Source organism: Pinus tabuliformis, chromosome 8 (genome assembly GCF_031772625.1).
Source record: "Pinus tabuliformis cultivar Carrire ecotype Pingquan chromosome 8, CPIR1, whole genome shotgun sequence".
NCBI classification, from domain to species: domain Eukaryota; kingdom Viridiplantae; phylum Streptophyta; class Pinopsida; order Pinales; family Pinaceae; genus Pinus; species Pinus tabuliformis.
The window spans coordinates 703,283,551-703,300,466 of record NC_142294.1 but is presented as its reverse complement, the minus strand read 5'-3'; positions in this window follow the sequence as shown (position 1 = coordinate 703,300,466).

Here is a 16,916-nt window from a genome sequence, read left to right as displayed (position 1 = left end):
GCAATATTATACATCAACATGTATATATGTATAGGATTTATGTCATATTATTATTACAAATAATGTAATGTTTGTGAAATAATAATAATAATATCCCGATCAGGATGTGGACCAACAGCTGGGAGCACAAGGGTGTAGTAATGAAGCGTACCTGGGCACTTAATACAGTTGTCCCCCACATGCTCGAGGTAGGGGTGCGGTGACCCTTGGCATGATTACATGCTGGGGAGGTGGGCAAGGTGGCGGGATTGGAGGCAAGGCAGGGTATAACAGACGAAGAGGCATTTCAACGTGTAGTCTTAGCATGATAGCTTGTGAAGAAGGGTGGTGGCTCAGAGCTGGTGGTGATCGTCAGAACGCAAAGAACCAAGGCCGTCGTCGAACAACTGCGGACTTCGGGTATGTTATTCAGCTCCACCTCAAACCTGTAATTATGGTCTTGCTGGGGTTTAGCTGGGATGCAAGGGGTTCTGTCTGGGGGATAGGAAATTGTTGGTGGCAATGGGGCAGGCAATTGCTCGCCATGGCCTAGTTTTGCGTCTTTACCTTATGTCAAATGGGTGAAACCCATGACAGTTGGGGGGGCAATTTCCTATTGTTAGGATGGGAAGCTTCGCACTCTGTCAACAAGGGGGGGAGGAAGCTTGTCTGTCGCAAGGTAATGCAGGACGGGCAATGGAGCATAGATGGGGGTAGGGGAAAGTAGCTGGTAGGCGGCCTAGGATGCAGTCATACCCAAGAATCGCATAGTAAGCATTGGGCTACCTGGAACCCATGCCAAAGTGAGGGTAAGACCAAAAATTTTGTGTGGATACCCAATTGGGGGGAACTGAGAAGCAAGAGATCTAAGGCTGAGGCAAAGTGGGAAAGGTACCTGATCCATAGCTGGTATGTAACAGAACATAAGGGGGGGCTGCAAGCTTGGCATGGGCATGGGATGGTAGACTTGCATACGATTGAGAGAAATGCATAGGGGGAAAGGGTGCTTCAACGGGTTGGGGATAGGGCCTTTCCCGTAGGGGGTTGCGGGCTCCGACCCACCCCAGCATGATTGTGGGGAGAACTGGCATAGAAGAGAAGCAAGGCAAGAAGTACCCCGCTGCAGGAAATAAGGAATGGGTGACGTGGTGTATAATTTCAATTATGTGTTTAAAACTAACTTACTACGGATGTCATGAGTGCTCAGGAAAACAGGTTATGGCTCATGTTGCGCGAGGCTGTGGACATGGTAGGAGAGGCCCGACACCCAAGAAAGATAAGGTGTCGAGCACGTCAGAGCCACGCAAGGGCAGAAAATTAGTAGAACATCTCATAACAACTGCGGCAGAAGCTTACCAAGAGGGGACGAGTGTGGGCATCCGGAAGCTGCTAGAAGAATGGGAAAAGGAAGTGAAACAAGGCAGTGAGACAAAGGAGGAGATGGACAACTGGAGGACCTTAGTCCTGGATCTGAGAAACACCCGCAGAAGAATCACTCAGTTCAAGAAAACTATGTACCTATATTGGTTAATGAAGAGTTTATTAGGCAAGGCTATGGAGCAGATCTCAGTGGGGATGGTGGTGACACTACAAGGTTTGACAAACTGCAAGAAGGATATGGAGAAAATCCTCTTTCAGATGCATAAGCAGGATATTTGGCTGGAAAAAATTGATCGCCATATCCCTTGCATCCTGGAGTTGTATGGTATGCCTAGAGCATTCGCCCAGGACCCGGCACCTATTGCATCTGTCTCAGAGGAAAAGAAGGCTTAGAACAACACCCATGCATAGTTTTGACTTATGTGGATAGCTTTTAATTTCCATGTTGCAATTATCAGTTTATATGGTTATATAGTCTTTGGTTATGAAGTAGAGACATATCTAGCCTGGCTGGAAAGACTAAGAGAGTATTGTTTTTGGATGGCTTATATTGTGGACCGGTGGCCAACAGAGTTGGTTTCCCTCCGGGGCAAGTTGAGGCCACTCACTTTATCTGCGTGGTGTAAAATTGTCTATATTTAATAAAAAATGAAATGGTGCTACCAAGCTTAACAAATAATAATAATAATAAATACTTTGTGATTTAATAAGATTACTTGTAACTTTAAAGCATGTTGTAAAAATTGATTAAATGCATTTTTAAAATATACTTATATTTAATTATAATTTGAATGTTAATGTATGAATTGAATATTGTTAAAAACATTTAACTTAAAAGAAATTATAACTATAATCAAATCCCAAAAAAATATAAAAAATATAAAAATACTATATTATTATTATTATTATTTTATTGTAAATTATTTTCATTTAATTTTTTGAGTTAAATTTCAACTTTTCTTTAAATCCAACTTTCAATAAACAAAATAAATTTTACCCCCACTATTAGTTCAATCAAACACTTACAATGCTGAAAAAGATAGTCATAGTCTAACTAGTCGGAGGAATTGCCCGGAAAATTATGAAAATTCCGGTCATATTTAGAGAAAATCCGGCAAGGATTTTTGTAAATCCAAGTTATAGTTGTTAAACTTCAAATTTTTAGGTGTCCTAGATGTTTTTGATGGTGCTGAATCCATTTCCACCACCAAAAACACGATTCAAAGACTGCCTCTACAAAAAAATTTGAAAATTTTTTGCCCGGATTCCAGCCACTTTTGGCCATCCAAACAATTCCCCCGCCTCAGTAGACGACTCCAAAAAAATATAACAATAGAATTTGTTCCAACTTTATCCAACTTCAAAAAGAGTCGACATTTTGAAATATTACAAACTTATGATCAAAATTATATACTTAAATTTGATATTAAATACATTTTCCATGATAATAAATTCTCTAATTTAATTACTATTTATTTTAATTAATTTTCATTTAAAAGGTATATATAATTCATTTTAATCTTGATAATTTTCATTTTATATATATAATTCATTTTCATATTTTTATTTTTCAATTAAAACGTATATATAATTCATTTTAATCTTAATACTCATATGTGAAATGAAAATCATCATCATCAAAAATGCATTAGTAAAAATTTTAGACACAAGCTTGGATTGTCTTCTTCAAAGAGATAATTTTGGTTTATGGTATTAAACTAGGTAACGAAAAAGTGGATTCTCATAAAACATGTTAATTTTGTACCATGTTTTTCCATTGATCCATTTTAAAATGTAGCAAAATTATTTTTCGCATCCATTAAATACAAAATAATAGTAACGCATTCTAAGTATGTATATATTGTTGTAGGAGGTTACGTCAAAGAGTTTTTGGTTTTGCCGGGTTGATTAAAACCCTTTGGATGGATTTGGGAAGACATCATTTTGGACAATAGAATTTATATATAGAGACATTAGACAATGCAGAACAAAAAGGATTTATGATGGGGAGATTTTTTGGTAAAAGTGTTTATTGGTGGCGCATGGGATTTTGGTAATGGATAGAAAATTCTCATCACAGTCGGTAAAATAAAGGGCATAAAATGTAATTCAAATATTAGAGGACATACATTGGCTCTATTACATCGCAAAGGATATTTTCTTTTGAGTTAGATAATCAAGAATTAGCAATCAGGATGTTTTGTTTGGAAAGAAGCGATAGAATTGGGTGTCAATGGTCTAAGTGTTGAGGAATGGCAAGGATATGTGAAGAACCTCAGCCAAGGAGGCATGTGTTACAGCGCAAAGGGAAACTGCATTAATTGGGATGGGAGACTATACAAGAACGCTCCTATTGTGGTGGAGACATATAAAATTTTAATGAGACAGATTTACAATTTGCATAATCAGTCGTGGTTTTCCAAAATCTAGAGGTGGCACATTCCCATCAAAATCATTCTCTTCTCATGGCTCGTGTGGAGAAACAAGATACTCACATGGGACAACCTACTGAAACGAGGCTACTTGGGTCCCGGATATTGTATATTCTACAAGGCATCATCTGAATCTGTAAATCACATTTTCTTCTTATGCCCCATTATCAGTATGGTTTGGAATCACATTACACTTTCTCTCCACATCTCATACAGTGGAGCTCACAATTTTGAATAATGCATCATGAACTGGAATGCTGGAAATGGAAAATACAAGGAGCTACCTCTCTTCATTATACGGGAAATTTGGAACACGCGCAATCACAATTTATTTGAAGGACTGTTATTTAACATTAGCTGGATATGTCATAGGGTATTAATATGGATATCTACTCTCACACAGGAGACTGATTCCCCTATTAACTCTTCCCACAGATTGGTTCCACCAACGTTCTGCCTCCCATCTAGATTCTTCAATGGGGCTGCACAACTTGGCAGTTGTGGATGTGGCGCAATTCTAAAGATAAATAGAATATCTCAGTATAATCTTCATTGGAATGGGGGTTCGCACACAAACACAAAAGCTAAAGCAATTGCTTTATGGGGACTACTTTGGTTTGCACATCAGAAGCAACTACATAGTCTTCATATTTATGGTGATTCCAGGTCTCTCATTGATGGAATATTGGGACACACAGATTTTGATCCTCCCTCATTATCTGGCTGGATAAAAAGGATCAAGCACATACTAGACTCTCTTACATCCTATACTATTACTCACATATACAGGGAAGCCAATATGGAGGTAGACAAGTTGCCAAAGGAGGGTCTTGGCGAGCCATATGGAGTCATGAAATACAGGTACACGGTGGACAACTCAACCAGGGAAGAGGGTCTGATATGCCTTCCTTAACAACACTTGCTCTTATTTCCTTTATGTTTTTTTTTAATAGTTTTTGTATATGTCATATGTTGAATATTGATCGACAAACCATATAGTCAATTTTTTTTTTTAACATACAGAGCATATGAAGAACTGGATATTGAAGGGTCTAGCAGTAAATTTTTGATATGCAGAACATAATTCATATGGATATTTATTTGATATATAGAAGATAATTATGACAAATGCATTGGTTTTATTTATAATAAAATCCAACGTTTTTTTTTCCTTTGAAAAAAATATATATCTTTTTAATATAAATGAAAATTTAATATAAAAACTTAGAATCTCGTAATATAGTAATAATGAATGTTTGTTTTTTTAAAACATATGTTATTGCAGTCCCGGGGGGCAACACAATTGGTAATTTGAGATATGTGAAATCATTGAAACTTGAGAGACCCAGGTTCAAATCCCCCATGTTGCAACTCGGGCTACAGGGAGGAGGACAGATCGTAGCCCCTCAGAGGTTTACTAGTAGTCAACCCGGGCTACGGGGAGGAGGACAGATCGTAGCCCCTTAGAGATTTACTAATAGTTACGTGTCAGACGGGCTGATGGGTTCCTCTGGGTCACCAAAAAAAAACATATGTTATTGCATATGCAAAATCAACTTATTAAGTGTTATATAAAAAAATAAATAAAAGTTAACAAATACAAAGCTAATAAGATCTCCTATGAATTATGTTTTTAATATAAAGTAGAATTCTAATCCTAAGTACAAATTTTAATAGTTCAATATTGAAAATTTTCTCAAAACACAAACAATTGAGAATCATATTTTCATCTGATCATTTTAATAGCTAATACCAAATAAAACGAGCATGTGACCATAATGTAATGGTGCTGTTTACCAACACAACAAATTCACCTAGACTGCAGGTTCTTACCGAAATATGGTAAAAAAAAATAAAAAATCAGAATGTTGGAGTGTTTGAATCACTTTTTTGATGGTGGAAATGGATTCAGCACCATCAAGAACCCTTGGGGCACCCAAAATCTTGAAGTTTGACAGTTGTAACCCAGATTTTCAAAAATCTATGTCAGATTTTATCATAATCTTGCCAGAATTTCCATTATTTTTCGGACTAATTTGTGAGTTTTTTAGACTATGCTTAATGGAATTATTATAATTAACTTTAATGAAATACCCTTTAAACCATTTGATTCATTTGATATAACATACTTGGAGTATTATATTTAATGCCAATAAAACAATATTTTTGAATTTCTAGCTAAATTGTACCAATAATAAGACTAAATAACAAATGAAGACTTATAGCGTAAGTCATTTATTATTAACAGCTAATTAATATTTTCCTGGTAAAATATTTACTTACTCCTTTATTTGGTTACTTTTGTCCTAACTAATGGCGGAACCATTAATTAGATTGAGCAACTAGATGGTAAAAAAATGTTGAGAATTAAATCATCTTCATGGATTTAATGTACCCATGCTTCACTATTATGAGTTTAATGAAATGAATATTTGTAATAATAAACACACTCATACATACTTAGAGCATATCTACAAAAATGGTCCATTTTCAAAGATGTTGAACAATGGCTTGCCATTAAGGTTTTTTCTAATAATCATGAAATACACTTCTTAGAAAAACCTATCAAGCACTTTCTCTTAGGACTTTTTGTTATCTAAAGGATGGTATCTAGGACGAACTAGATTTAATAGAACCTTGAGGTATTTTCTCAACAATATTCTTATTAAGAAGTCAACATGTCACTTATAGGAATTGAACCTGGGTAGAGAAAATAACACTCCTCCACTTAGTCACCTAGGCTAGAGGCTATTGACATGGTTTTCTCAAAGAAGTCAATGCAATCTTCAAAATTGGCTCACTAGCTTTCCATTAGGACCTAATTCTATAGTTTGACTTTTAGAAATGGCTAAATGGCAAAGCTATCTAAAGAATATTAAACATTTTGAATGATATTTAAAAGAATCCTAATGACTAAGTCATTGACACTTTTATAAGACTTATCATCAAGGAAAAACAAAAGATCACATCAAGGTAAGTCGAAAGATGTCATCAAGGGGTTTTAATATATGTCATTTGGTAGAAATAAAAGATGTCATTGGGAGGAAATAAGAAGTTTTGAATGATATTTAAAAGAGACCCAATGGCTAAGCTATCAGGCACTTTTCCAATATCACCATTAGGGGTAAAACAAAATATTTCATTCGTAGGAGTTAAAAAGATGTCATCAGAAAGAGATAAAAACACGTCAATAAAAGGAAATAAAATATTTAGATGACATTTAAAAATAGGCTAGTGGTTGATCCATCAGCTATTTTTATTGTAGAAATTAATGTGTAGATTCAAAATTGCTCATGAAAATTACTAAATCACGAGACTTGAAGCTACTCTATTTATTTGTGAAAGTTTAATTCACCATCTAGAGCACAAACCATAGACATGCAAATGAAACATCACACATGCACAAAGATTTATCTAGGTGAAAGAAATTGCTCTTAACCCCTTACTATCTATATTGCATTAATCAGAGAATAGAGATCAAATACATATGCTTGCTCAAGCCTGAGCAAAACCTACAAGTGTATAGTCTATCCCTCTACCTAAATGGCTGAATCTGGTCAACACTTAGCCAATTTTCAAGCCCTCCAAGCTCCTATTTCCTTTCGTTGTTCCTCTGGGAAATTGGCCCCTATTATTTAGGAATTTCCCACTATTGAATTGTGCAATTCCTCTAGGTCCTTCCTCTGACTGCATGCACCACCTATACACATTGGAATATGCCACAACTAATAGTACAGTGCCCTGGAATATTCATCTCAACTAGATAATTTGAATTCTCTCCATGCAAAAATTATTTTGGGTTGATTTATTAGTTAACTAGCTGATCATTGAGTGTCATTGAAGTTCCACTTCCACAACTTAACCTCCACTAGTTCTTATGACAGTTAGAACTAGTTTAACTGAAAATAACTCAAATTAACTGAAATATATTGTTACAAATTATAAATCAAACATACTGAACTGAACTCAAGCTTCCCCAACATGAATTAACTGAGTTAACTAAGTGACAAGTGCCATATCACCTCAGTTAACTACCTCTAAAATTTCTGCAAAAATAGAAATTCAAATTTTCTCTAGTTTGACTAAGGCAAAGTCAAACTGAGATTTTCTTGTTGCATTTTCAACACTCCCTCTCATCAAGAAAGGGATTATCAACCTCCCCTATCTTACACCTGTGGAACTCGAACTTCCCTCTTGACAAGACCTTTGTCAAAATATCATCATCTTATTCCTCTATCAAAATGTATTACAAAAACATAATCCGCCTCTGCACACAATCATGTAGATGGTGATACCAGATATCAATATGCTTGGATCGATCATGAAAAACATGATTTTCAGAGAGTTTGATGCAACTCTGATTATCACATTAAATCACAGTTGTATCCATGATCTGACCAAACAATCCCACAAGTATCTTTCTCATGTGGATCCCCTTACATGTTACTTGACTTGCAGCCATGTATTTTGCTTATGCCAAGCCAAGTGCCACAGATCTTTGTTTCCTGTTGTACCAAGAAATCGTTGCAGACCCAACACTGAAAATTCTACCTCATGTACTCTTCCAGTCTGATAGACTCCCTGCCCAATCTGCATAGGTGAAGCCGCACAGCTTCACTCCCTTTTTCCATCTATACCAAAGTCCAAACTAGTTAGTGCCTTTGAGGTATCGAAGAACATGCTTAGCTGCCCTCCAAAATAGTTTGGTTAACCTAACCATAACTTAGCTCGGCTGGTTGACTGCAAAGCACATACTTGGTCGTGTGTTCACAAGATACATGAGTCAACCCACCAACTTCTAGTAAACAGTCACATCCACTTCCTCACCTGAAGTGGCATCATGTTTCCTCTAGTTGGTCACTAGATTAGTCTCCATGGGTTTTCACATGTCCATGCGGAACTTTTGAAGTATCTCGTTGGCATACTTTCCCTGAGAGACAAACATTTCCCCATCACCTTTCCATACTTCCAATATGAGGAAGTAGTGCATGAGACCCATGTCCTTCATCTCAAACTCTCTTGCAAGGTCCTCCTTATAAGATCTGATCAACTACTCATCAACAGTCAAAATTAATTCATCAACATATAGAATAATAATCAACAATTTACCATCTACTAAAATATGATAAAGGTTTGCATCTGCTTCACTTTTGGTGAAGCCCAAATCGGTGAGATAGTTATCGATCATGGTGTATCAAGCACATGGTGCTTGCTTGAGACCATAAAACGCTCGCTTGAGTCTAAAAACATGAGACTCTGGATCAAAAGTCTCAAATCCTTCTAGTTGCTCGATATACACCTCCTCCTCAATAACTCCATTGAGGAACATTGTTTTCACATCCATCTGGTGGATCTTCCACCCCATTTGTGCAGCCAAAGCAAGGATTGATTTGATGGATGAGTAACTTGCTATAGAAGCAAAGGTCTCCTCATAGTCAATCCCCTCAACCTGAGAGTGCCCCTTTCCCACAAATCTGGCCTTGTACTTTTTTATGCTTCCATCTATTGCCTGCTTCACCTTAAAGATCCATCTCAAAACCACAACTGATTTGTCTACTAGTCCTGGGACCACTTCCTAAACATTGTTCTTTACAATGGATATGTGCTCCTCCACCATTGCATCAAACCATATTGGTTTCTCTACTTCTTCCTTGAAATAAGATGGATCAATCATTAGAGCCATGTATCCATTGTACCGATCTATTGACCTTCTCTGCCTGCATTGATTTGAAGGAGCACCCACATTCTCCCTCGTATCCTACACAAGTATCTCATCTTCTCTAGTCCTTTTCCTGCCTTCTCTAGATGGTTTTTCCTGAATGGTTGTCTCCACTCTCTTCTCCTCAACTTGTGGCCGCTCCACAACATCCTAAAGCTCCTCCTTTGGAGCTAAAATATCCTCCTCTAGTGGGATTTGAAGCTTCTTCTCAAGAGAGAAACACATGGCTTTTTCTTCATCAAATTTTACATCCCTTCACACAAATGTCATTATGAGGGATGTAAAATACACATGGTAGTTGTGGGGAGTTTCTTTGTAACCCACAAATACACCCAACTATGTTGTCAGCTCTAGCTTCTTCCTTGATTCTTTAGAGACATGGAAGTAAATAGAGGCTCCAAAAATCCTAAAGTGTGACACATACAACTTCCTCCCTAAGAAATCCTCCTCCAGTGTGATCATGCCAAGAATCCGATGAGGACTCTTGTTCTAAAAATAGACCAATGTGTTGCATGCTTCAACCCACAAGTGTAGAGGTAGGCTTTGTTCATGAAACATTGCCTGTGCTTCTCCCACATGCTACAGTTCTTCCTCTCAGCCACCCCATTCTGTTATGGGTTGTGGTGTGGTTTAAACTCTCATTGAATGCCTTATTTTGCACATAAATTTTTAAACTCATTCAACACATACTCACCTCCATTATCGCTCCTAAGAGCGTTCACCCTCTTGCCCGTTTCTTTTTCCACCAGTACCTTGAACTTTAAGAACTTGGAGAAAGTCTCATCCTTCTTCCACATGAAGAAGATCTAGCACTTCCACGAGAATTCATCAATGAAAATGATAAATTATTTGTGCCTGGCAGTGGAGGCTATTGAGAAAGGTACATAAAAATAATAGTGGATCCTTTCAAGGACTACATGTGCTTCACTGTCCCAATCATGGAAAGTGGATTTTGAGTACTTCACCAAGGTATACACTTTGCATGTATCATGCTGCTATAGTGCTCCTTTGGGGGTGGGGGGGGGGGGGGCATGTGGGGGCGGGGTTTGGTAATCATTTGCATGATCTTCAAAGTGCCATGATGCAAATGGCCAAGTATTCTATGTCAAATTTAACCAACATCGCAGCTCTACACCTTCTCTGCCTTTGTGCTCAATGTAGCACAATCCTCCACACCTAGCTTGTAGAGGTTCTTCACATGAACCTCGACCTTCTTCACCTATCCCATGGATATGTGTCATAGGAATTCCTTTCCTTTGTTAAATATCACATCATAACCATGGTCTTCCAAAACTGGAAGAGAGACAAGATTCTTCTTTAGACCCAGAAAAAACATCACATCCTCAAGTATGAGAGGGGAGCCCGACTCCCTCCAAAAGGTGATTGTACCAATCCCGATTGTTTTGTACCTTCCATCATCTCCCATCTCGATGTGCATATGGATTTCCTTCTCCTCCAAATCACTGATAAAGTATTTATTCCCTGTCATACGGAACGAGGCAATGTTGTCTAGGTAACACACACTTCCCATCATTGTGTTGGCCATGCATGCAATGAGAGTAAATTCAAGCTCGAACTATGAAGTCAAAGCTTCACTTGTTTCTTCTCTTGAGGTTTTCTTGATTCTCTTCTTGTGTGGACACTTCGTGGCATAGTGCTTGAATTCATGACAGTGAAAGCACTTGATTCTCGACAAGTCTTTCTTCTTGCACCCTTGACTAGATTCTACATTAGATTGGGATTTCTTCCCTTTCCCTTTCTTTTCCCTTCCACCCAAGGCATAGTTATCCTTATCCTCACCCTTGGATGAAGTCCCATCTCTGGTATTCTACCTTATTTCCTCATGTACTAAGTCGGACCATAAGTGCTCCCAACTTGGTAGTTTCTCCCTATCATTTACTGAATCTTGATAGTTATGCCAGCTCTTGGGAAGATCCAGAAGGGTTATAGCTACCAAGTATTCTTCAGGGACATTAACACCGAACCTACCAAGTTCATCACAACACTGTGTAAACTTGCTCAGAGACTGCATAATTGTTTCATTCTTCTACATTTTGATACTTCGAAGCTTGTCCTTGAGTGTGAGCTTCTTATGGTTACTATTATTCTCGAACAATTTTGTCAATGATTTCCACATCGTGAACGAAGCCTCTTTTCCATGGAGATTCGAGACAATATGATCCCGTACTCCCTCCAATATGATTCTCCTTGCCTTGGCCACATATTTCTTTTGCTCATGCAAGATTATGGGCATCAGATGCTTGGGGTTTTTCTACATCTATCTTAATGTATTCTAGCATGTTGCCTCCATGTGATTGTTGGGTCCCTATAATACTAGTGATTACCCCATTACTTTTGTAGTTATACCCCTTATTTATATTGTTGTGCCCCTATTACCCCCATATTGTTATTTCTGTGCCCCATAGAATCCCTCTATTGTTATTTTTGTGGCTTTATATTATTATTGTTAGGTCGGCTGGATTATATATTGACTCCTTAGACTCCTATATATAGAAAGGAGGTTTTGTCATTTGTATCATCCAAGAATTGTTCATTTATGTAATGTAAAGGAGGTTTCACCCTCGAAGAGGCTGAATTCTAAGGCGTTGATCTATCTTTTCTATCTTTTCTTGAGCTGGTTTCATAACATTTGGTATCAGAGCTTTGGATTCTAGGGTTTCGCTGCTCCAAACAGGTCATCATGGAATTTTTGCTATAACTTTTTTTCTGTGACGTTTCAGAAGTCGCAAAAGAAACCCATTTGAGAAGAAATCGCACTGAACCTTGGGTCCGAATTTCAGATCTTTTCACACGATATTTGCGGAGATATGATCTAAGGAAGTTTGTCTTTTTGCAGACTCCTGAATTACATTCAAAATAGGTGACCTGGGGAAAATCGTCATAACATTCTCTCTGGGGATCGGATTGAAGTTTCATAAGAAGGTACAGAAAGAGAACGGGCTGTAGTTTCTTGTGGTTGTTTTTCAGATCCAAAGATTGAAACAGTGACTCGCGGCACGTCATAAAAGTTAGCTCTACTGAACTAGTCTATAATCAAGTCACTGTGGGAGATTTCGCATAACTCTTCCTTGGAGAATCCAATTTGGGTCAGACTTGCGGCATTGGAAAGAGGACACAAAGAGCTACTACATGTACCAAGTTTAGAACTAGATGATTGGAAAGTACAGAGATACATCAGAGGCAATATCGAGCTCCTACAAAGTGAAAAAAGGTGTGTAGATTTTTTTAAATTTTTGCTTAAGCTTGGTTTGAAAATTTATTTTGAAGGAATTCAAAGGGCATAGTAGAGCATTATTATCGGTAACTGATGCCCCGAGGAAAGAAAATGCAAACACCTAGTAAGGAACCTGAAAGCTCTAGCATGACTCATGAAGAAGAGGAAGAAATGCTACATGATATATCAAAATTACAAGAACAAGTGCAACAAATGTCACGCTCACAAAAGTTAACAGATGCTAAGATAAATGGCGTGGAAGCTAAGATGAATGGCATGGAAGCTAAGATGGACAATTTGAAGATAGATTTGAACACAAATTTGAAGACATGTATGGCAGATTTGAAGACAAATTTGACTAATTTTCTACAAGAAATACTTACTAATGGTGAAAAGGTAGTAAAGGAAACTCATGATGAGAACAAAAGAAATGTTAATCATGATTCCATAGACGCTAATGTTGGATCGAAGAATCACCACATTCCAAAAATCGATATGAGGAAGTTTGATGGCAAGGATTCCGCCACATGGATATTACAGATGGAGCAATTCTTCGATCTCAATAATGTGCAAAACACACAAAAGGTACGTATGGCAACTTTATATTTGGAACCAAATCAGTTTGTATGGTATCAATGGCTTTGTTCTCGTAAACAATTTATCACTTGGGCAATTTTTACGGAAGAATTGATAGCACATTATGAGGATACAAAAAGCAACACTTTTTTTAGCCAATTGATAAGTCTCAAACAAAAGGGTTCAATAATGGAGCACATTGAGGAGTTCCAAAAATTGAACATAAGGGTAAAAGATATTCCAGAGGAGCATAGGATTGATGTGTTCATAGGGTCTTTAAAGGATAATATCCAACATGATGTGCGCCTTTGGGAACCTGATTCATTAGAGAAGGCATTCAGGTTAGCAAGAAAAATGGAAAGCAAAATTATGGCAACTAGGAAGCATACCATTCACAACTATAAAGACGGAAGTGTTGTTGCCCATAGTCTTCCACAACCTACAAGGTTGACACCACAACAATTGGAAGAAAAAAGAGCAAAAGGGCTTTTTTACAATTGTGATAGCAAATACACAAAAGGTCATAAGTGTGCTGAGAAGAAATTATTCTACATAGATTGTGAAGAGGAAGAAGAAAAGGAGCAAGAAAGGTCAAAAGAAGAGGATATATTCCAGGAACAAAGCCTAGATGAAGAACAAATAAATCCGACCATATCTTGTAATGCATTGGCAGGAATTACCACTCCTCAAACCATCAAGATAGAAGGACAAATCAAGAAGAAAAAGGTAATAGTGTTGATTGATTCAGGAAGCACCCACAATTTTATTCATTGTAGGGTAGCAAAAGAATTGAATTGCTTCCTATATCCAGCACCAGAGTGTCAAGTGATGATTGCAAATGGAGGAACAATAAATTGTTCTGGAAAGTGCCATAATATCAAGCTATCCATGGGAGAATATGTATTGACTAGCCCAATGCTTTCCATTCCAATGGGAGGTGCTGATGTTGTACTAGGAGTCCAATGGCTACAATCCTTGGGTACAATAGCTTTTAATTTTCAAGAACTTTTCATGAAATTTTCTATGGAAGGAAAGGAAGTTGAATTAAGGGGTATTGCAGGGAAACCAGGAAAGATAATCAGCTCTAATGGCATGACAAAGCTTCTAAAAAAGGAGCAAAGAGGTGTAATTGCACAATTATGTTCGCTAGATGTTTCCACATTGGAATCATCTATTTCTCCAGATCTCCAAAAAGTCCTGGACAATCATTCCAAGGTATTTGAGACTCCCAAAGGTCTCCCACCTATGCGTGATCATGATCATGCTATTCATCTGATTCCAGGAAGTGTTCCTCCAAACATCAGGCCGTACAGATATCCATATGTCCAAAAAAGTGAAATTGAACGTATGGTTGCAGAAATGCTAGAGGCTGGTATAATTCAACCGAGTCAAAGTTCTTTCTCAGCTCCAGTAGTATTGGTGCACAAGAAGGATGGATCATGGCGCATGTGTCCAGATTATAGGGAGCTCAACAAGCTCACTATTAAAGATAAGTTCCCCATTCCTGTCATTGATGAATTACTGGATGAATTGCATGGATCAATTTACTTCACCAAGTTGGATCTTCGTTCGGGATATCATCAAATCAGAATGAAGATTGAAGACATTCCGAAAACGGCATTTAGAACTCATGAGGGTCATTATGAATTTTTGGTCATGCCTTTTGGCCTTACCAATGCACCTTCAACATTTCAAGGTTTGATGAATTCAATTTTCAAACCATTCCTTAGAAAATTTGTGTTAGTATTTTTTGATGATATACTAATCTACAGCAAGTCTTGGAAGGATCATGTTGAACATGTTGACAAGGTGCTACAACTATTGGAGGAGAAACAATTATATGCAAAAAGATCCAAATGTTTCTTTGGAGTCCAGGAGGTGGAATATTTGGGTCATATTGTATCTCATGAAGGAGTTAAGGTAGACCCTAGCAAAATTAAAGCCATTAAGGAATGGAAAATCCCCACATCCATAAAGCATCTGCGAGGATTTCTTGGGTTGACAGGGTATTATCGCAAGTTTGTTAAGAATTATGGGAGAATAGCAGCACCTCTAACAACATTATTGAAGAAAGATTCATTTTCATGGACTCCGGAAGCAACAAAGGCCTTTAACATCTTAAAGAGGCAATGTGCCAAGCACCGGTCTTAGCTACACCGGACTTCACAAAAACCTTTATTGTGGAATGTGATGCTTCAGGAAATGGAATTGGTGTTGTTCTAATGCAAGATGAAAGACCCATTGCTTTTGAAAGTCGTCCAATCAAGGGAAAGTTTTTAAGCAAAGCTATTTATGAGAAGGAAATGTTGGCAATACTCCATGCACTTAAGAAATGGCGACCCTACCTAATGGGAAGACACTTCAAGGTAAAAACGGATCATGATAGCCTTAAATACTTTTTAGAACAAAGATTATCCTCTGAAGAGCAACAAAAGTGGGTCACAAAGATGTTGGGTTATGACTTTGAAATCATCTACAAAAAAGGGAAGCAAAATGTGGTGGCAGATGCACTCTCAAGAAAGGATGAGGATATGGAAGCATTGTTGTGTGCCATTTCTATTATCCAACCAGATTGGATAAACGAAGCAAAGGAGGAATGGAAGAATGACGAAGAAGTGTGGCACTTATTCGAAAGCTACAACAAGATTCCAGTACTTCTGATACATTTAGCTGGAAAAATGATTCGTTATGGTACAAAGATCGCTTATACCTCTGTAAGAATTCCCAGCTAAAACAAAAGATTCTTATGGAATTGCACACTTCTCCCTTAGGAGGGCACTCAGGATTTTTAAAAACTTACCACAGGGTTAAGAAGGAATTTTTTTGGGATGGCCTTAAATCAGATATTCAAAAGTTTGTGGCGGAATGTTTGGTTTGCCAACAAAATAAAGTTGAAACAATTAAGACACCGGGTCTATTACAACCTTTATCCATTCCAAGCCAACGTTGGGAGGAGGTTTCAATGGATTTTATCACAGGTTTACCCAAGTCTGAGGGAAAGAGTGTCATCATGGTGGTAGTTGACAGACTTACCAAGTATGCACACTTTTGTGCATTATCACATCCATTTAAAGCCAGTACAGTTTCTACTGCATTTATGGAAACAATTCAAAAGCTACATGGAAACCCAAAGATTATTGTAAGTGACAGAGATCCCATTTTCACTGGAAATTTTTGGACAGAATTATTTTCTTGTCTTGGTACTCAGTTAGCTCATAGCTCATCTTATCATCCTCAATCTGATGGGCAAACTGAGATAGTAAACAAATGTTTGGAAGGATATCTTCGTTGCTTTGTATCTGATAAACAGACACAATGGGTCAAATGGTTGCCTCTGGCTGAATGGTGGTATAACACTTCCTTCCATACAGCAAAAAAATGACCCCATTTATGGCACTTTATGGGTACCAACCACCATCAATCACATCATATTTAAGAGAAAATTCTAAGGTTCAGGCAGTGGAACATCACATCGAACATCAACAACAAGTCCTCCAACTCTTAAAGGATAACCTCGTGTTGGCACAAAATAGAATGAAACAACAGGCAGATCAACATCGCAGTGAAAGAAGTTTTGATGTAGGTGATTGGGTAT